The sequence below is a fragment of the Nycticebus coucang genome, chromosome 13 (assembly GCF_027406575.1).
Source record: "Nycticebus coucang isolate mNycCou1 chromosome 13, mNycCou1.pri, whole genome shotgun sequence".
Taxonomy (NCBI): domain Eukaryota; kingdom Metazoa; phylum Chordata; class Mammalia; order Primates; family Lorisidae; genus Nycticebus; species Nycticebus coucang.
This window is the reverse complement of record NC_069792.1, coordinates 21,468,080-21,489,233: the sequence shown is the minus strand read 5'-3', so window position 1 is coordinate 21,489,233 and position 21,154 is coordinate 21,468,080. Positions and strand designations below refer to the sequence as shown.

General features: G+C 40.4%; 2 long non-coding RNA genes across 2 annotated transcripts in view; both read right to left on the bottom strand.

The window, feature by feature from the left end:
- Nucleotides 1-946: 946 nt before the first annotated feature.
- Nucleotides 947-11,837, bottom strand: LOC128563738 (uncharacterized). Its single transcript, XR_008373871.1, has 4 exons — nucleotides 10,809-11,837; nucleotides 9,034-9,208; nucleotides 3,568-3,689; nucleotides 947-1,202 (listed from the first exon to the last, which is right to left on the bottom strand). It is a non-coding gene; the product is annotated as an uncharacterized LOC128563738 (long non-coding RNA).
- Nucleotides 11,838-15,357: 3,520 nt separating this feature from the next.
- Nucleotides 15,358-21,154, bottom strand: part of LOC128563739 (uncharacterized) — a 104,442-nt gene continuing 98,645 nt past the window's right edge. The window contains exon 3 of the long non-coding RNA XR_008373872.1: nucleotides 15,358-15,436. This is a non-coding gene — a long non-coding RNA (uncharacterized LOC128563739). The remainder of the gene's footprint in view (nucleotides 15,437-21,154) is intronic.

The following is a 21,154-nucleotide window of genomic DNA, read 5'->3' as shown; positions in this document are numbered from 1 at the left end:
CAGAAGTCTGGCATCAGAGTGTTAGTGGGACTGCATCCCATACAGGCCCTATGGGAGAATCTTCTCTTGCTTCTCCCAGTTGCTGGCTCATCCCAGTGCTCTTTGGCTTGTGCCCACATCACACCAGTCTTTGCTTCTGTCTCCACAAAGCTTTTTGCCCTCTGTGTTTTCTCTTCTGTCTCTTGTAAGACATATGTCATTGAATTTAGGGCACACTTGGATAATTCAGGATGATACCACCTCAAGGTCCTATATTAATTACATTTGCAAAGACCATTTTCCCAAATAGGATCACATTCATAGGTGCCTCACAGAAATATCTTTTGAGAGGCACTGTTGAACTTCCTACAGAGTGTGTGTATGTGCACCTGCACATGTGCGAGTGTGCATTCAGAATCAGTGCAACAAGGTCAAGTTCGAAGCAAGCAAACGATTTTCTCAAAGTGTAAAGATTAGCATACTTTCACTTACATTAATAATATCACTACAACTGTCTATCGAATTAAAAAATATATCACCTCTATCTGAAAGCTATTTAAAATAAAGGAAATCTGGTGACTTGAGGAAACTCTACAGAGAAATGAATAGGCTTACTACCCAGGTAAATACATGTATTATTCCAGACAGATGAGAATCAGTATAATTTCAAAGGCATATATCTATACAATCCTAGATAGCACTGAAGTGGTTCATTTTTCATTGTTTCTTCAGGGGAGGGCAAAAATGATTATGGAGTTTCAATGAACCTCCAGAAAGAAGAATAAAAATCTTAAAAAACCATTTTGTTAAAATCTCTTTATTTTAGAAATTGGTAAACTAAGGTCTTCCAAAAGCTTTCATCTTTATGACTTGCCCAGGATCACAAAGAAGTTGACTGAGACAAGATAGAAGCTCAATACCATCATTCTAGACCAATATTCTTTCTCTACAGGCTATATTATGTCAAGCTACTTTCCTCCTACTACAAAGTAGACCCATTCTCTTGCTCTCCTTTTAGTTGAAATAGAAGAGGAGGCTAAGGCTGCCATAAAAAATTGCCATAGACTGGGTTGGCTAAAACAACAGAAACTTATTTTGTCACAGTTCTAGAGTCTGTAAGTCTAATATTAGGGTGCCACCATAGCCAAGTTTTGGTGAGAGCTCTCTTGCTGGTTCATAGGAGTCCTCCATCAAGCTGTGTCCTCACCTGGCTTTTCCTTTGCCTATGCAGAGGCAGAGAGAGAGAGAGAGAGAGGTGCAGAGGGAGAGAGAGAGAAAGAGAGAAAGAATGGGAAAGTGATCTCTTTCTCTTCTTACAAGGCCACAAGTCCTATCAGATTAGATCCCCACTCTTACCTCATTTAGCCTTTACTACCTCTTGAAATTCCTATCTTCAAAGACAGTCACGTTAGGGGTAAGTGCTCTAACACATGATTTTTTTTTTTTGGTGGGGGGGATACAATATAGTCCACAGCACATTCTCATCACCTTTTGTGAATAAGGAGTATTTATATGTTTCAAACTGCCTTTTTAAAAAAAAATTGTATTTAATCTCAAAATCTACATCTCACTTAAAAGTTATTGAATAACTTTGTAATTTTCTCTATTTAACAAATTGGAAAACTGAAGTTCAGAGAAGACTCAATGGGCAGGTCCAAAGTCATCAGCTAGTGAGAGGCAAGCTGGAACTCAACACATGCCTTTTACATAGTGTTCACCTTCTAGAGCTCTTTCCAGTGTCCAAGATCATCTTTTGTGTTAGTCACCATTTAAGAGCTGTCTTTAAAAAACATCCACAGACACTGTGAAAACACATGGCTCCTAACATGCTCCTTAGAGAGAACTTCTATGAATGTCTAGCATTGTAATTCTTACATTCGACCATCTAACACATTAGTGACTTGAACCCCATAGAATGGAAACAGCTTAATATGTCATCTGTTCTCATGTGCACCAGGAATATGGCTTGAGAGGAGATTCAGCTGTTCTCACAGTAAGCCATCAAGTCCTAAAAAAAATCCCAAATCTTAAAGGAATAAATGATTATTCACGGTGCCAAAAGCACATTTATTTTGAACAAGAAAACATTATGTTAAAGAATGTGGGAGAAAAAAACTGATACAGATTCATTCAATGAGCTTTCCATTGAAACCTCTAAATTGAACAGAAGAGGTATTTCACTCCATATGTGATTTTACCTCATATAAAAGCAAAACTCTTGTCTGTTGACAATGATATAAACTTCTAGGTGATTCTGGTCATAAATGTGAAAACTCAACATATAAGACATTTTCACCGTTATGTAAAGTCAAAAAAAAACTTCATCACTTGTTTTTTGGTAAATAGTCTAATTTTACGGGTATGATGACCAATAGTATTATTATGGAAGAAGAATTATTTTACAAATATACATGGAAGTAAGTATCTAGGGATAAAATAATAAAAGTCTGTAATTAAGCTTCAAATGCTTCAAAAAATGAAGCAACTGTAAATTAAATCTCAGTGGTGGGGTATGGTGGTTCATTACACAGGTCTCTATACTTTTATCACTAAATATTTTATAGCTAAAGATATATCTAAAAAGTCATAATGAAAATAATAGGATATGCTGTAAAGTTACCAAAATTTGAGAAGCAAATATTGTCAGTGCTTTATTTAGCAGAGTGTGACTAGTCTAATGTATGGATGGCCCACACAAGAGGAAAGATTCACATATATCTGTTTAAAAATATACCCCCTTCTCCCCACATCTGCTGCTATCTAAGTACACTCTGATCAAATGTGAAACAACCCTAATTCTCCCTATATTTAGAATAGAAAAAAACTCCGGTCTTGAGTAGGATAGGCCAGTTTGGTTCCAACAGCTAGCATTATTCCTTGTGTTATCCACGGCAATGCAAAGATGCACCTTCAGGACAATTCAGTCCACAGGCAGCTGACATTAAAGGCAGAGTTTTTGTAGAAAGCAGACAAGAGCACACACGTTTTCTTTAGGCTTCAGTTAGAAAGACTTTTAGAAATCTTCCTCCCTTGAGAATATTCAAAAAGCCAGAAGTAGTTTTTTTGTCACTTGCTCTGACTTTTTTTCCCCAAGATGAAATACAGGCAGCTGGTTCAGAGCAGCTAGTAAATTCAGTCATGGTAAGGGCCCTGCACTCCGCCACCTCCCCCGCGCGCACCATTCTTGCTCCTACTCAGAAGTACAGCAGCCGGAGAAAAGACAAATATGACCCTGGGTTTAAGTGGAGGCTCTTGTCTACCTGAGGGACCGTTATTCAGATAAAGCTTCCTATTTTACTTCGCCAGTGAATGGTGCGAGTGTGTGTTAAAACAGGAGGTAAATACGCCAGGAAAACAAATCTGTTCACACACTCATGCTCTCCTCGCCCCAGACTTCTTGGGGGTCACCATTTTGCCTCTGGAAGCTATTAGTCATCATCATCTCACAGTTTGCAGTTATCACAATAAATTTATTATTTTATTTGACAAATAACTCTGCAATTGACCTCTTAAGATTAAGGAATTTGGAAACCTGTTGGGTTAGAAAAGATGCTAAACTAAGTTACAGGAAAGAAGACTGAAGCTTACCTTTTAGGAGGAAGACGGATGAGGTGTGTACGTGCAAATGCACCATCTGTGAGCTCTCTCACAAATTATCCCTGAGAGTCTAGAGAAGTAAATGTAGGGTTTGTACCTCGAACGCAGAGGGGCTGGAGACAAAGAAGCAGTGTGATCAGTGGACTGCCTCACAATTTTAGGAAATGTTGCAACTGTATATATAATATTTTCCTATTAACAAAGAAATAAGTGTTTCTTAAAATAAAGTAGTAGAAAAAAATGTCACTCCTAATCCCACTTCCAGAGAATGGTGCCCTATTATCACCTCACTCCATTACCTTCCAGAAGCTCTGAGAAGCTTTCTCTGACAAATCTAACTAAAGAAAGACCCAATCTGCCACTATCAAACCCACTGTGAAAATTTGGGGTGGCAAAGGTCAGAAAACCCAAGTTAAACAGGAAGGGGTCAAGAGGTGCAAATGATGTTTCTCTCTCTGTGCTATGGACTTAATGTTTGTGTCAACATCCTCCAGATTCAAATGTGGAAATACCAACCCCCAGTGTGAGTGTATTAGACACTGGCGACCTTAGCAGGTGATTCAGTCATGAAGGTGGAGCCCTCATGAATGGGATTAATGCCCTGGTAAAAGAGACCCAGAGAGATCTCTTTGCCCTTCCACCACGTGAGGTTATAATGAAAAGAGCCTTCTCTGAGGACTTTATCAGATATCCAATCTCTCGGCATCTGGATCTTGAGCTCCCTAGTCTCCAGAACAGTGAGGAATGAATTTCTGTCGTTTGTAAGCCCCTCAGTCCATGATATTTTGTTATAATGCTCTGAATATATTAAGGCACTGTCCAGATCTGCCATTGGTGATGGCTTCCTGTGATGACTAGATGGCCGCCAAGAGCAAGAGGCTATATATCACCCCAGGGGTAAATTCCTGAGGACATAAACTCAGCTTCCTACCAGTTCTTTCTGCAAAAGATCTGGGAGTGGTTCTTGGATTATGTGGTTATCTCTGAATCAACTCCTTTGGCCAGAGGAACACAATGAACTCAAGACCACCGAATGCCTGGGAAATGGAAGTCGCTTCTTTTGTGTCTAAGAGTAAGCAAGCAGTGTTGTTCATGCCAGTGTCACAGAGCTATGAGTAGAAGAGTTCTTTACATTTCTATGCATAGCACTCGAAATTTATTAGGACATATTCAGAGCTATCATCCCATCTTCCCAACTAATGGCCAAGCTTTGTTACTGAGAAGTGTTTTGCCTGTTCCTTCTTCCTTCAGGCCAATGGTTCTCTTGGGTGGCTTCCCAGCCCCTGGGATACAGATACCTGACATCTGTATTTCAGCTGACTTTTAGGCTAGACTTTCCCACTCTGTCATCTCTCTCTCTCTCACACACACACATACTCACTCACAGGCACGCACACACCCATGCACACAAACTCTTCCTCTTTAGCATTGTCCAAAGTGGTATCCATTCCCAGTGCCTTTAGATTGACAGTGTTTGGTGGACTTTCAGATCATTGTCATACATATATAGTAGGGACAAGAAATTAAGGAAGACACATTTTGTTCCACCTGGAATATATGTAATTACATAAATGCTAGAGCACAGAGATGATGGGCCAGATGGTACTGGCAATTAACAGGTATGGCTGGAAAACCACCCTGTCACCTTGCTGCCTCCTATGGATGCCAACTCTGTTCCCAGTAGGTACAGGGGTTCTGGGATAATTATCAGTGGACCAGTTTCTAAAGCAATCTCTGAAGGCCTGCATGTCAAAATAGCCATTGTGATGGCAGGGCCACCTCCGTCTCCATGGAGATAAACCCAATGAAGGAAGGCCGGGAGGTAGGAAGAGCCCAGACATTAGAGTCTTCCTGCATAGGTCTGAATCTATAGCTCTGCAACTTCCTAGCCATGTAACCTTAAATGTAACTTTAAATAAAGTAACTTTGAACGACTGTAACCTTTGCCTCTTGGTGGCTCATTACCCTTATATACATAAAAAAGGAAATATTAAAACTGTCTACCTCACAGGATGACTCTGACAATTAAATAGGATAACACACAGGAAGTGCTTATCTCAGTGCCCGGAAAATAAGCCCTCAATAAATGTTTGCTGTCATAATTAGGATCACAACCATTACCACTACAAAAACTATGTGGGACTTCAGGAACATAGACTGGATGGAGTCAGACAACTTAAATGTAAGTGTGATTCCATCCCTTACTAACCAGCTGGTCTCAACCAAGTGATTTGAACTCCCCAAGACTTTGCTTATCCATAAAACGGGAACGACAGCAGTAATTACCTAACATAGAATCGGAGATTAAATTCAATGACATGTCACTTGTCTCTCAGATGATGTCTCTTATTTTATTTGTACAGCATGCCATTTGAAGGGTTCTAGTAGGCTCTCCACTCCTCTGTATCTCCACAAAGGAAAAAAATATGCACTAGTTGCCATTGCTGTGTAGGCATCTGGAATTCTGGAGTTGGAAAAGCAATTTAAAGGTATTACAGCATTCCTATTAATATAAATTAATGTATAATTTATATACATTATTATTGTATATAAATGACCCAAGGTGACCAGGAGGAGGAGTACCCAGTCAACAGCTCGGCAGTTTTGTTGGTTTGGCAAATGCTTTCCAAGGTAACAATTTTAGGGTGGGTGAGTGAGAGATAGGAGAGCTATGGAGACCTGGCAACTACCCGGGAGCCTGGAGGAGCCTGAAAGCAGAATGGCCTCGGATGTGGAGTAACTGCTCCTTAAAAATGTTCCTGGCTTTCTCAGTCTGGTCAAGGACTCCTGTCACAGGCTCAAGGTTCAGCACAGGCTCCAGGGCCCAGATTCTTCTCTAGCTTCTGGGCCTAGCAGCTCCACAACAGAGCAGGCCAACTTCAATATTCCCAAATGCTTTCTTTAGGTTTTGGAAAAACTAGGGTTTTCTGAAGAAGTGTTGAGGCCACATGTAACTGCTCCTGGAGTGAATGATTTAAACACTCTCTGTGGCCCCACTCTAGTCTTTTCCAAACAGTATTTTAATGACAATACAATTGCCCTCTTCAAATGTGGAGAAACTGGAGAATTGAATTATTTTATAAGACCACAAAGCACTGAGGAGACAAGGACTGTCTCAAAATAATGGGATGAGCCTAACCGAAAGAAGCCTTCAACTTATTAGCTAAACAAGTTTCCCAAGTTTTCATCAACGAGAGAACTCCCAAAGGAAATCTGGGATGCTCTCTTCCTGAAGCGTATGTTAAAATTCCACCAGACTAAACAATGGAGACCACAGGAACAATCCTCTCTTTACCAGGTAAGAAAGTATAAGGGTTGGACTGGTTTTTTCCAGCTCTAATTTCTGTGATAAGTGATCCCAGTTACCTGGGTTACTAGGCAAGCAGAGAAAGCCGAAAGAGCTGGTGGTGCACACCAACTTTCAGTTTTAATGTGAGCAAATGTAATCAGTTCTTAGGCACAGCCCTTCTTTCAAGTCTCTGGAAACATCTCAAGGGAGAAAATAACACTAAGAAACCCAGAAATCTTTTCTCGTCTCTGCAGGCGTTTGTCACAGCGCCAGTTCCTAAGTGCACAAACTTTTGGCAGGCCAAATCACTTTGATATACTTTTCCCAGGGTTCAAAAAGAAAAGATAAACAAAGAACTTGTGACTTCAGCGGGAGCAAAGGTAGCCAGGGGTTTATGAGGTAGCTCATCTTCTTTACATTTCTGGCAAAAGGAAAGGGAGTGTCAGTAAAAAGAAATCACCTTGTTAGTGGTTTCTGAGACTGCAGGTTTGCTGCCCGAGGGTATTTTCCGGGCTGGCTCCTGCAAGATTTGCTATTTTCTACAGGTAAAGCAGAGGGCACCTTTTGTCAGCAAAGGTTGACACTCCAAGGTTTTGTTTTTATTGGCTTTTTTTTTGTTTTTTCCTTTTTAAGGCAAGGAAAAGGATTATGCATTTGAAACTAGTTCTCAAAAGGTATTTGGATTTTCTTCAACCATTTTCCTCAATGAATTAAGTCAAACAGGAAGGGCAAAATATAGCTGTTTTCTTTAGATTTTATGAGAACAAACAAGATGTGTCTAATTAAAATTCTTTGTTGTCTGGGTTCTAACAACTGTGGGAATTGGTTTATTTCTTCTAGGATAAGAGAGTTTAGAACCACATGAAGATTTGAATGTGAAATCACCAATGGTATGAAAGTGAGGATGAGTTTCAATATATGCCATATGTTTGTAATCTGTGTACGCTTTCACTTTTCTGTGGCTGTCAAGACAGGTCCCTGAACCGTCTGCCGGTAATACTCCACCGAATAAGACAGACTTTGAACCCTCAGAGTACTACCTTTGGATAGTGTATTTCCCTGCATATTTGCCAAGAATTTGAGATGTAGGAAATAAAAATTCATCTTGGGTTCTTAATGGAATTGGATTGGGGCCAAGAAAGTATAACCCAAGTCAAGTGTCTTAGATGACGTTGCACCAATGCACAGGTTGGAGCTGAGATAAGGAAGCCTCACAGGATCTTGGTTGTTATTAATTCCTTAGTCAATCTATTTGTTTTCTTTCCACTCTCTGTCACTTGATGAAGAATTAGAATACTGCCCAGACTAATGGGAATGTGGTAGTATGTGTCTCTGCAGATGCAGGGTGGAAATAAATGGAGGCTTAATTCCCCTGATGCTTTAGTCCCTTGCTGCAAGGGAGCAAGGTCAAAAGATCTGAGGCTGACCCCACTGTCACTAGGTCCAGCTCTGCAAGTGCAACACTCTAAAGCTGTTTGTTCTTTTTTTTTTTTTAATTGACCCAGAGTGATCGGCCTCTAGAGACTGACATTAGCCAAATGCCCATGAGTCTGACTTAAAACACCAATTTATTAATCCACAGTGATAAATACAATCCCCAAAGGCTGAGAGTGCCTCTTGAAAGTGATCAGATCATTCTTTCCCCTAGAGGAAAAGTTACATGGGAATTTAAAATACATTTAAGGGCAGCTTGATGAGTACAGAATCGTGTGATGCTAAGGTACCACCAAGCAGTGATAACCTGTGCTGCCCAACTCCACTTCCAGGGATAGTTCTCCAAGAGGCCGGTAGGGCCGGTCATTAGCTCCATGCTCACACTGAGACACTAGCTTCTTGTTCTTTTTCTAGAATTCGTAAATCACCACCAACCCTTAATGATAAGGCAATAAACCCTTTAAATATGTAATTACCATGTGTTGAGTAGACTGCAGCATTCTTTTCCTGAACAAATAAAATACTATAAAATACCCTGAGCACTTTGGCAGGCCTGGAGGGGAATGTCCAGGGCTCTTGGTCGAATTAGGAAGACGTCCTGTGTCTCCTCTGTGGTGACTGGAAAGCAGAGTAGCTTCATGGGCAACACACAGATTAGACTCCACCAGAAGACTTAGTTCTGCCCACGAGCAAATGGCAAGTTCATCCACAAGGTGCTCTTTTCTTGTATTTACCTTCAGAAAATGACATTTTCTGACATTGCTCCCAAACTTGGAACTGCGTCCTGCTGTGTTTGGCTGTCGTATGCCATGTTCCCAGGACACCAGCCAAGGGCAGAGACAAGATGCTCTGCTGCTCCAAATGCTGCTTGTGCTCACAGAACATCTTTCCCATCAGAACAATTTTGACCTGGTAATAAAATGAAAGAGATTTTATAGAATCTTTCAAGGCCAACAAGGTAAAAGAGATGTTCTAGCCTAGATCTGTTCAAAGTGTGGTTCAATAGAAGTTGAAACCATTAGCCAACATATTGAGGATAATAAGTAAGAGTCTTGTTTGAGAAATAATTCATTGAAGTCAAATGTATAATTGTGGAAATTCTCTCACTTTCCCCAAATGAGAAAGAATGCTTAAGTGTTTTATCACAAATACTGCACCAGGAACTAAAAGAAATCCTCATGATCATTTCATGTTTTAAGTACTGTGATTAACTCTAGCAGGCATGGTGAGAGAACTGGGAAAGTGGTTTAACTTCTGTGTGCCTCAAGTTCCCACTGCTTGTAAGTGGCAGGGCTGTTGCTTAAGGCCAGGGAATCTGACCATGGAGGCTGCTGATACCAGAATTAGGCTCTTCAGTAGGTCCTTGGTCTCGGGGATTTGAAAAATGAACCCACGGACCACAGATCCGTGGTAAGATAGGATTTTTATTAGACGTTAGAAAGGAATACAGAAGTAAAAAGCACCAGAGCTTCTAGAAGGGGTAAAGAACTGAACTGAAGAGTCTCTAATGGGCTCTTTATCTAGGGGTATTAGGTCTTGAGAATTACACTTGGCCAGGAGTTGGTAGATGGAAAAACATCTTTTCAAAGTTAGTGAGTGTATTAATGAATGAATGTAGTTCCTCCTCCACTAGGGCAAGGTTATCAGGTTCTTTACAGTTTTTGTCTCTGAGAAGGGTGTGTGCTCCTACTCAAGGTGGAACCACCCAAAAAACCATCTCAGGCTGCTTTGTTCTGAAAAAGGCAGTCTGCTCTGCCTGGAAATGGGGGTCTGACTTCTGAGCTCACCTGGACCTAGAGAATGGGGGGCTCTCTGTCTAGCCCTGAGTAGTGGAATCCTGTATCATTGCCTTCTTAACTACTAAGCAATATGCCTCTTCAGCATTTCTTCCCTTCCCTTCCCTTCCCTTCCCTTCCCTTCCCTTCCCTTCCTTTCCCTTCCCTTCCCCTTCCTTTCCGTTCCTTTCCTTTCCTCCTTTCTTTTTTGATAGAATCTCACCCTGGCACCCTGGGTATGGGTAGAGTGCCATGGCATCATAGCTCACAGCAACCTCAAACTTTTGGGCTCAAGAGATCCTCTTGCCCCAGCCTCCCTAGTGCTGGGACTACAGTGTGCACCACCACACCCACCTGATTTTTCTATTTTTAGTAGATACGGGGTCTCATTCTTGCTCAGGCTGGTGTCAAACTCTCAAGCTCAGGCAGTCCTCCTGCCTCAGCCTCCCAGAGTGCTAAGATTACAGGCATGAGCAACCCCACCCGGATGCCTCAAAATTTCAAATGATAGGTACCTGGGTAACTTGGCCTACCCCACTATATTCATTAATATTCCCCTCTATAAACTTGATTACTATTGAGAAGTTTCTTATTCCTTTTTCCTTCATGAAGACTAAGGCAAATGTAAAATTAGAACAACTTCCTGCTCTATTCCTCAGTGAATGGCTTTATTATCATCTCAGCCAATACTGAAATCCCCCCTTCAAAAAAAAACTCCCCACCACCCACATTACCTTCATTGTTAATATTTATAACATGTGGTGAAAGCAATCAACTTTATTGTTCCAACAAAAATTCAAAATCTTCCAAATTGGCTAAGAGGTTCTACTTCTATAAGGTCTACTTCCCAAATGCAGGCTTCTTGCCAGTGAGTCTGACAAAGTAAGTTTCAAGCACTGCAAAGTTATCAGAGCATCTTTTGGCAGGTTAAAGAGAGTTCCGAGTGTCAAAGGAACTCCTGTAACTGTGTCTCCAAAAAATATAATTTCTTCATATTTGTATACATGAATTTAACCAGATGTTCATTATGTGGAAAAATAGCCAAGTTAACTAATTTAGAGGAACTCAAACAATTACTTTAAAAAGTATTTGGCAATAATTTTTCAACATTTAGTATTTCATTTTGTGAAGATGGACTCCAAAACTGTACTTTTTGGTTAAAACAGTATGGAAAGAGTCTATTTATCAGTTCTTTTTGACTTTTCAATTTTTCTAAGATGCTTTCTAATCGTTAAAATGTCAGAGAGGATTAATCAGTGTTCAATCACCGTATTACTATGGGAAGTAAATCAGTTAATAGAATCCTTTTCTGCTTTTATTTCTCTTGGTATCTCAAAGGGCAACATCAAAGAGGGTTCCCTTTCAGGCATAACAGTCCCTTCATTCTCTCATTAATCTCCTGATGCCTAAATGCCCAGGAATCAGAGATGCTCTCCTTCTCACCAATCTTCCAAAACCACGAGAATCAAGCTGTTCTGCAGCATAGTCTCCGAGGACAATTCCATCTTGATACTTTCTTTCTCAATGTCTATTTATTTCCTCTTGTTCTTCCATCTTCCCATTTCATTAAATTTATATATGTCCTCATATTTTCAACCAATGATCCAATACTTCAAATATTCTTTTTTTTTTTAGAGAGAGAGACAAAATCTCACTTTATTGCCTTTGGTAGAGTGCTGTGGCCTCACAGCTCACAGCAATCTCCAACTCCTGGGCTTAGGCGATTCTTTTGCCTCAGCCTCCCGAGTTTGTTGCAGTTTGGCCGGGGCTGGGTTTGAACCCGCCACCCTGGGTATATGGGGCCGGCGCCCTACTGACTGAGCCACAGGCACTGCCCACTTCAAATATCTTTAGTTTCAACATTAATCCTAGAGGGAGATACAGCACCTTTAGAACAGACAAAAAGGAAGAGAACACACATGACTATTTCCCAGAAATAATCTCAAAATAGTGGTGTGATAAATGTGACACCCAACACCTACCTAACTAGTACATTAGAGATTAAAATCTGTCCTCTGAATTATCAATCTTTGTTTCTTAAATCTTTCCTATTTTTTTAGGCTGAGAAATTATTAAGGTTATCTTGAAATCTAAAGAGGAACATCTTTTATCTTTTACTTGTATTGTTTAGAGAATAAAAAGTAAACCAAATACTTTAGTTCACTCGTATATAGCATAAATTCCTGCCAAGAAAAATATGATTGAGATCATCCCCAACTGCACCCTATTATGTAACAGTTTGCTTAGTCAGTCTCTTGGTAGTCTAAGTGTCTGAACTTTAGCAACACCTACACAGAGTTTTCAGTGTAGATCTTTTGAATCTTCCCCATGAAAAAAATAATAAAACAATAATAATAATAAATAATAAATAATTAAGTCAAAAAACATGGTGACTTAACTCTTTACTTCAACTGAACAAACATTCACTGAGTATAAAAACCTGGGCACTAATGTCATTAATCGGAGCAATTCACTGTTTCCTAAAATCCCCCTGGAACCTTAAAAACAAGGAAGGCAGCAGATGAAGTGGCACAGTAGCCTCAGCAGTAAAGGAGATGGTCCTGTGACACAGATCCAGAAGCAGTGACAGATTCCACACAGTCATCACAGCCGTCCACAGCAGCGGTGCTTTCAGAGACACTGGGGCCAGCTGCTAGTCCTAGTGTCAGCAGAGAAAAAAGACATCACCTCGGAACAGAGATAGTGTCAGAGTGAACATTCAAAAACAGTCAGTGCCAAAAGGACAGGTTCTCAGGTCATGCATTGTAGATACTCCTTAGGGAAATTACAGGGATGGGAGCTGGAGTTGTCATAAAATACGTGAAAATACAGACAAAAGTGCTATTTTGATTTGTAATTTTGATCCAATGTTTGACCTTCAGACTGATATGTATAACAAGCCACCCCAGTACTTACTGGCTGTTTTAATTTTTGTGATTCTTTGTTTTGGTTGGGTTTAACCAGGTGGTCTTTCTGCCCCATGCCATGTTGACTGGGGCTCAACGGGGCTGGAATGCCCAAGATGGTTCACGTTCATGTCTGACAACTGATGTGGGCTTTTGGTCTGGACCTACCTGAGAATGCTGAAAGGAACGCCTGACCCTCCAGGTGACCTGGCTACTCACCTGCACGATGAGCTGGGATTTAAGAGAGAACAGCCCCATAACGAGTGTTCTAAGGGAGGAAAAGCATATGCAGCCCCTCATGTCAAAGGCTGAGGCCGAGGACCAGCACAGTGCCGCTTCCTTGTATTCTGTTAGTTGAGAAAGTCACAGTCTCAGCCCAAGTTCAAGGAAATGGAGAAATAGATTTTGCTTGTGAATTTGTGGTCATCTTTCATCTGCATAACCTCTGTCGTTTGGTTTCAAGAAGGAAACTAACAGAACTGGATGATTACAACACCTCTGGAATGGGCTTAGGAGGGGGTACAATCAGAAGCGTCCTGGCTGTGGTTGCTCCCAGGCCAACTTCGTTTGTCTTAAACTCCACTTTTCAGATGCAGTCCGAACTGCTGCAGTTATATTACCTTCTCCATCTCCTGACATTACCTGCTGACTGGAAAACACCTCTGTCTCGTCAGGAAACCACAATTCTTTTTTATCTGTTTTACTTTGCACTTGATGTTTTATGCCCCGTGGGGGCAGGGACACGGGAGTGAGGACACGTGCAGCCCTCTGAAGAATCGTTGATTCACATCAGAGTCACCTGCGGAAGAGGTTTATAACATCCCTACTCTCAGGCGGAGCCGAGGCGCCAAGGCATCAGCCTCTGCAGGTGCGCATGGAAGCGGGGGCACGCACAGAAGGCGCTCCGGGTGATCTGAATCACGCACCATTTTGTTGGGAACCACTCTTAAAATGGTTTTTGTTTAAAATGTAATGTAGTTTTAACAAATTCTTTAGGAGAAGGCTTCTATGTGGAAAAATAACATAGCGAATGAAAGTAATTGTTCTTATATCAAATGAATTTCCACAATTTCCTTGATCCTGCCTATAGCCTGTGATGGAAGTTAAATATAATCCATTCCAAATGCTTTATCTTTGTCACAATCTCCTTTAAGTACCAAGGGACTAATTGTGATGGAAAACTGAGGCACAAAGACAGCTGTGCTCAGGCGAGCTGGGGCTGCTAACCTTGCCTAGCGGGTACTCTCCAGAGCCCCAGCCTTTTCAGAGCATTACACAGGACACAGTTGCCATGCTCTGGGCTCTGTGTGCAAAGCATGAACACTCTGGTAAACGGAGTCCCAGAGCACAGTCTACGGAATCCCCAGTCACAGGGCTGTGGAACCCAGGCACAGCGCCTCCCAGCAGCCACACAGTGGGCACCCAGCCAGCACTGTGCATGCCAGCAGGAAGGAGAGAAAGGCCCAGGAGATAAAACAAATCATCCCTTCTCAAAAGAGAGTCTGCACTCGGGGTTAAATGCTGACTGCCCAGAGTAAAAACGTTGAATTGTCAGCTAATGTCACCATAATCCTTCTATGCCTCAGTTTCCCCTGTAGCAAAATAATAAGAGTCCTAGATTCCTCCTGGGGATGCTGTGAAGATTAATGAGACAATATCTATGAAATATCTTTTTTTTGAGACAGAGTCTCAAGCTGTTGCCCTTGGTAGAGTGCCATGGTGTCACAGCTCACAGCAACCTCCAACTCCTGAGCTTAAGCAATTCTCTTGCCTCAGCCTCCCAAGTAGCTGGGACTACAGGCGCCTGCCACAACACCCAGCTATTTTGTTGTTGTTGTTGCAGTTGTCATTGTTGTTTCAGCTGGCCTGGGGTGGGTTCGAACCTGCCAGCTTAGGTGTATGTGGCCGGTGCCCTACCCACTGAGCTATGGGCGCCACCCTATGAAATATCTTTTAGAGAGTTCCTCAGAGAGCTGTGTAAACACGAGCTGTATCATTAACACCCAGGCAGCAGATCAACTGGTGTTGGGCCCTGCCATGTGCCTGAGGCCTAGTGCAACTTCCCGAGCTTGACTAGAAGTAGATCCATCCAGCTACTTCCGTGTAGCAATGACTCAGCAAGGCCCGGCCTGAAACTGCCTCTCCCTAGATACAGCCAACGTGGTACCATGCCATTGGCCCAACCCTGTTTTACCACCCATCACACCATTTCACATACCTCATCCCCCGCCTCCTTTCCCCGCCCCTTCCCCATGCCCTATATAAGCGGCTCCTTGACGCAATAAAGTTGAGTTCCTGCTTCGACAGACTCCTGGCTCCGTGTGTTCCTGTTCCAGCCGCCGACACTCGCCATCCCGCTCAGCCCCTGGGAGATCGGGCTGGCCCCGATCTTCCCTCAACTGCGACTGCTGGAGGACCGGCAAACTGGTGACTTTCGAAGCCTCACCCCAATTCACCTGAAGGATAACAGAGGAGAGGCACCTCTCTAATTATACACCCCCAAGCCTAAACAGCACACTCACTTTACATGCTGATAAATTAAAAAAAAAAAACAGAAAACAACAACAAACAATTATTTCTGATCATCAGACACTGCACTTACTGAACAATCTCTGTTTTCCTTGACAGAAAGGCAGTAGCCAGCACGTTTCTTCCCTGGGCTGACAGCCATTTCTATAAAGCCATGTGTTTTTTCAGGGCAGCCCATGGTGACATAGCAACCCAGACATATGGTGTCATTATTCAGCCGACACAAATTTGACACTTAAGTGAATTTATTATATTTTGCTTTGCTCCTGGTGCCTGAAAGGCTTTGCCACTGTCTCTTCATAGAGCTTGTCACAGATGTTGATGTATTTTTCTCCTCCAAGGCCAGGTTTTACGGTGGAAACTGATACAACTTCACGATAGAATTTCTAGATGAATTATTCACGCATTGCATGCTTTCTGCACACAGGGGCTTGGAAGAAATCCATACTATTCAATAAATGGTGCTTCTAATCCTCTTTAACAGAGCGTTCTCTCCTGGTTTAAACTGTTTCTATTATCACCTTTGTAATCATAATGTTTTGGATAAAGTATTTCATAGTTGATAGCTTGGTTAAAACATTCACAATATTTCACATTAATGTGCAACAAAATTGCCCAGGCCCTGGGATGAAACTGATCCATTCTAGCAACAATAAACCATATGGGCCAAATCTTCATCAGATCAACTTTTGCTCAAGTTAAAAAAAAAAAAAAAAGACAAACCCCAAACTGAAAGCTTGAAGTCAATTCTACTTTAATGATTTATAGAACAATTCGTGAAATATCTTAATATTTGTTGTTTTAGACAGAACGTGTCTCTCCTAATGTGAATACCATCTGTAGAGATGAGTTTGTAATTGAAAAAAAATTTTTTTGACTTGATGGAAAAGAGTCAGATGAACTCATCACTGGCCTCTGAGACAAGATTAATGAAACAAAAACATATCGAGCTCCTTTAATACCTGGAGAAGCCATAAGGATACCTCAAGTGACATTATGGGCTATGGTACATAGGAGTGAATAACCTTAGCATGACACAATAAGCCCATTGAAGAATTAAGAACTATAATTACAGTTTTTAAAGTATGCTGACCCGTTGACCTTTAAGATTTAAGACTTTGCCTCGGGGTCATTTCTTGACCTAGTTTTTGTTTTGTTTCTTTGGTTTTTATTTTTAATTCCCAACTGAAATAATTCTTCAACATTATTGGGTTAAATTCTAAGCGGTTGGAAAATTAAGTTCTTCTCTAACCTTGTCTTATTTTTAATTTAATTAAATGTTTGAGAAGTAATAAGAAATCTCTTCTTTTAGAATTTGCTTTCCATTCAAAGAGTACTGACATCCTGAATTGTTCCTAGAACAGATGGCAAAAGAATTGCATAAAAGCACAAAGGAAGATGAAATTCTAGCTAATGATTATTATTATTTGGGCAAATTCCGGCTAAGTGCTGTAGATTTCATTTACTATGCTTTGAGGTCCATCCATGCATAACTTCCCCCATTTGTTGTCTATGGCACCACTCTGTTCCCAGACTCTGAAAGCCACAGCATTACAGTCATCTTTGGCTACAACTTCTCAATCCCATATCCACCCCCCAAGTTTTAATAGTTCTTTCTTTCTTTGACATATGTCTTCTATTCAAATCTCGTAGTATTTCCCAACCCTACTCCAAGTTCCACTGCGTTTAGCCAGATAGCTGTGAAATCTGTCCTGTCTCATCTTCCAGCCATCAGAAATTTCTCTCATTCAAGTCTTCCCTGTATATCATTGAAGGATAGTCTTCCTTATGCAAGATTTTGTTCTATCTCTCACTGCTTTAGGATCCATAATAGAAAAAAAAAAAAAGAATCCATATAGTTTTCTATCACCCACTTAGATACTTCTATATAGATATCTATATATATGCCGAGCTGCTTCTTGGCACTTAAAAATATCAACTCATTTGATCCTCGTAACAGTTCTATGAGGTAGGAGCTGTTACTTTCCCTTTTTTATAGATGAGGCCACTAAGGCACAAAGAGGTTAAGCGATTGCCCAAGGTCACAACACCAGAGAGTGACCGCCAGAGAGTCATGATTTAAATACAATGAGTGCTTTTAAAAACAATATATGAAAAAAATAAAATAAAAAGTAAAACCAAAAAATGTGCTGCCCTACCCCAGAATAACTAGCACTCACATGATGTTTCGTATTTTCAAACAGTTTTAATTTATTTCTTATTTGACCCAACCCTTCAGTCAGATGCAATTAATACCTGAATTCATCTCATTTTACCTCATTTTAGTAAAAGGACCTCCATTTACATGGACTACTCTCCTTATATGAATGTCTTTCTACTTCTTGCACCATTGCCTGCAATTCTTTTCTTGCCTTCTCATTTTTCTCTCTTTGACATGCACATATCAGTATAAATTATAAATATTTATCGGCGTAATATATAAACTTCTTGCAAGATGTAACTCAGTTTCTCAAAGGAGGTTTTTCTTACCTCACAAGAATCTCCTCTCCTCTTTGCTCTCTCTCGGTATGTGTAGACACACAACACAACTTGCTTACACTTTCCTTCCAGAACCTCCTCAGCCCCCCTTCTCACTGGCAGGACTTGGAACTATGTCAACAGAGTTCTGATGACAACTCAGATACTTGGCTTGTCCCAGGATTATTACCAGATTCCACTGTGTTGGGATCATTTCACACGTCCGCCTCCCTGCACCACCAGATTAGGAGCACCTCAAAGAGGAGCTTCAAAACCTCTGCCCATCATAGCATAGTGGGGAGTCAGTAAGCATTTTTAACACATTAAGATGCAATTCCATTTTGCTTTCTACTTATCTCACGTGTATAAAAGTAGTATAGTATATATGTATGTGTGTATGTATATACGCACACAAGCATGTAAATTCGATGAAGACAGATCTTGTGTTTACTTTCCTTGCATTTCTCATCAAATCAAGCACAACACTATGCCATCAATCCTCGCTAAATTCTTGCTGTGTGAATGGATGACTTATTAAAATTATCCCGGAAATGAAGATCTTTGGCTTCAATTGCCAAATGTTAAAAATGGCACCACTCAAAAATATATAGTCAACCACACATTAAAAAATACTAAGAATAACTCAATATTTCTTGCAGGGAACAGTTGCATTTTCTTCTGTGAATCCATATGTGAAAGTCTCTCTCTGTATTTCCCACATGAGCACTTACATCCAGAACTCACAGTGTACCTGGCTTCAAACCAAGTACATTAGTTATTTTGGAATTGCAGAATTAATAGTCATTCTCCCACTTGCAGTTCTACCTCAAATAAAGTTGTATTTCATTTGGATTAAGAATTACAACTCATAAATTCAGCCACAGAAAGCTGCATCAACACAACTCTGTAGCATTTATCCCATTGCTGTGCTTCAGGAAAATACTAACAATTATGATGATTAGCTTATCATAATGAGAAATGCCTTCTCTGAATGCAGAGACTGTGAAAATAGAATATGCATTTTATACTAAGAATAGAAATTGCTTAGTGATATTGTAACTTATAGGACCAAGGCCAGAACCATATACAAATTCAGGAAAACATTTTGGCAATTCAAAAGATTACATCCAGATACTCTGAAATAGAACCACAATTTAAAATTATCAAATGCCTCGTAACTGTTAAAAACAGAATCAAACAGGAACTCCATTAGAAGATAATTCTATAAATTAGCAAAAATGTCTCATAGAAGACACTATCTGTCCTAATAATTCTATTAAGAATTAGACCCATTACTAACACAGAGGGTGCCAAAAATTATAATATGCAAGTCATGTTTGACTTCTGCAATAAGAGATACAAGATACAATATACAAAATAATAAACATTATCGGTATATGTTGAGTAGTGCGATTTTAAAACAGTCTTTTCCTTTTTTAAAATATGTATACATTTTTTGGCACCCTCCATAGATTTCTATTATCTTGAAAATAGAAAAAAGAGAGAAGAGAATCAACTTTTCGAAGACTAAGGGAGGCTCAGCCCCAGGCGATGTGACACAACAATGAATCTGAAATCCACAGGCCGAGGAGTCTGCCAGACAGGAGGGAAAAACAGAGAAATGCAGTTTTTTCAAGTGCATTGAAGTTAGGTAGAAAAAGAAAAAGTTAAACAACAAAAGTCTTCTATATAGCAGCCACAGATGAGAAGTAAATAAATCGTGTCATATTTAGATATCATGGAAACAGCTGTTAATTTCTCATTTTTTGTAGTCATTCCCACATACACAGAATGTGAGTGTCTTCCCAGTGGCTTCTAGAATCGAAGACCCCAATAGAGATGTGAATGTGTAACATCGCAGTAAACAGTCTCGCGGAGGACTTGGATTTCATTTCTGTGGTTCCCGCTTTAGAGGTTGTCTCACATTTGAATAAAAGTTAATGGCTTTTAGTGACTCTAAATTAGTGCAGAGGCAATTTGGCCTTTTAAAATTAAATGCTTCTATGTGCCAAAGAGTGGATTTCTGCACACAAGTGAACAGTCGTTCATAAAAGCACTGTGAGAACCAGACACGCACTTGCTGAATGAACACCTGTAATACAGTGATAGGCCTGGGGGAGGTGCTGTGGAGACCGAGGAAATTTGACCTCTTCCCTTCAAGAGTTCACAGGCCCACAAGGAAAAACAGACAAGTCTGTTTTAAAACAAGTTTTAAAAATGAGAGAGATAAGTGCCTCAAATTCACTATGTATACAACATAGAAAGAACACATCTAATCCAAGTAAGAGGCCTAGAAATGCTTCCTGGATAGACTAGCGTTTGGTCTGAGCCCTGTAGTACAAGAGGATAACTTCATTTACTGCACACTGTCACTTTGGAAGCAAAATGAAAAGAATGTAGACGAGATGGTTTTAGGATATATGTATGTCTTGGCAGGAATTAAGACCCAAGTTACCTGTAGTGTGCATTGTGATGCAGAAACAGTTATGAACCCTCTACTCTGCCTTGCACTGCAGTAAGACACAGCAGAGAGTACAAATGGAGAATAAGTGATGGCCTTACCTTTGGAGCCTATAATTTAATCAGACAGTAAAAATCGTACACGTGGCGGCCAAAAAACAAGACAGGGCTGTATTGGGTTACACGCTAGGAGCTCTAGCTTTTTAGAGTATGAATCACTTTCTAATCTTACTCAATCTTCTTTCCCACAACTTCTTCTTGTTAATGATGTGTTTGCACAAGAGACAATACCCATGCATAATTCTCATAAAGTTTTTTCATTTGTTTATATATAGATAAATAAAACAACATCAAGAACAAAGCAATTATCCTAGTAGACGAACATAGCAAGTGACCAAACCTGGCTTCACATTTCTTCATCTTTGTGGTAAATCTCGTATAGGCTTGCTTTTTAATAAAACAGACCTCATGTTAGAGACCATGTTCTTTCTCAGGACCAAAATGGCATCTTTGTAGCTTTCATACGAAGTTAGAGATGAGGAGGAGTCAAAGGAATCAACTATAATTTGAAGATCTGCCAGATTAAGGAACTGGATTTACGATTTAGTTATATAGCTCTTCCTACACTGAATCACATTTATTAGATCTGAGAAAACATCATTGGTCCATTTTATCATTTAGCGAGAAAATGTCACTAAGAAGTCCAT